Below are 1,091 nucleotides of genomic sequence, written 5' to 3'. Positions count from 1 at the left end.
GAGATGACTGACTCTTGTTCGCCTCTGACCCTCCTCCAACTAAGCAAGCACAGCACAAAGTGTCCCAATTAGGAACCATTTGGGGGAGTGGGTGGTCAGAGAGGAAGGTTTCTGATTGGCCCATCTTAGATTATGTGTTCATTCCGGAACCAATCACTTTCGACCAGGGAGATAAGATACTGTGATTCATCATGACTGGGCCAGATGCCCACCGGCTGTCCCCAGAGAGGCAGGAGCAACCTCACCCAAAGCATATGGGTTCTTCACAAGAAAGAAGGATTTTCTTACCAAAATAAGGGGAAGGGTGGCTGAGCAGGCAAAAGCACTAGATGTTCACTTCAGAAATTCATCTCGAAAAATAAGCAAGCAGGGAGGCCAAAGGAGGGAATTGAAGAAATTACACATGTACACAGAAATATATTGGGTGTCCTCCAAAATTGTATACACACACTTTGAATAATTATAAGACAGTGCTTATTAAAATAGATTTCATTTTCAAAATTGAGCTATCGACTGTTAAAGTGTGTATACATTTTTGGGACACCCTATATATATGTATACAAATGATGGGCTCAACTCTACCAACTTTTAAATTTCAAAACATAACAAAAGGATAATTATAACATCATATGATATCAAACTAAGGCAGAAATAATGAACCACTAACACAGAACTGATATTTCCGAATTAGAATCAAGCACATATAAGAAGTTGCTATATGAGGTGCTAAGAATAACACAGTACTCCTCAATATTTATTTATTCATTCAGCAAGTGACTTTGTCCTACAATAACAATAAATGTCTCTGTAAGAAAATAATGATACAAAAGGGATAATTTAGACCCACACCTTATACCAGCCGTGGGCAAACTACGGCCCGCGGGCTGTATCCGGCCTGTTTGAAATGAATAAAACTAAAAAAAAAAAAAGACCGTACCCTTTTATGTAATGATGTTTACTTTGAATTTATATTAGTTCACACAAACACTCCATCCATGCTTTTGTTCCGGCCCTCCGGTCCAGTTTAAGAACCCATTGTGGCCCTCGAGTCAAAAAGTTTGCCCACCCCTGGAAGGGCATGTGGGAGGGTG

Source organism: Myotis davidii, unplaced genomic scaffold (assembly GCF_000327345.1).
Source record: "Myotis davidii unplaced genomic scaffold, ASM32734v1 scaffold189, whole genome shotgun sequence".
NCBI classification, from domain to species: domain Eukaryota; kingdom Metazoa; phylum Chordata; class Mammalia; order Chiroptera; family Vespertilionidae; genus Myotis; species Myotis davidii.
Note: the sequence above shows the minus strand (reverse complement) of the source record.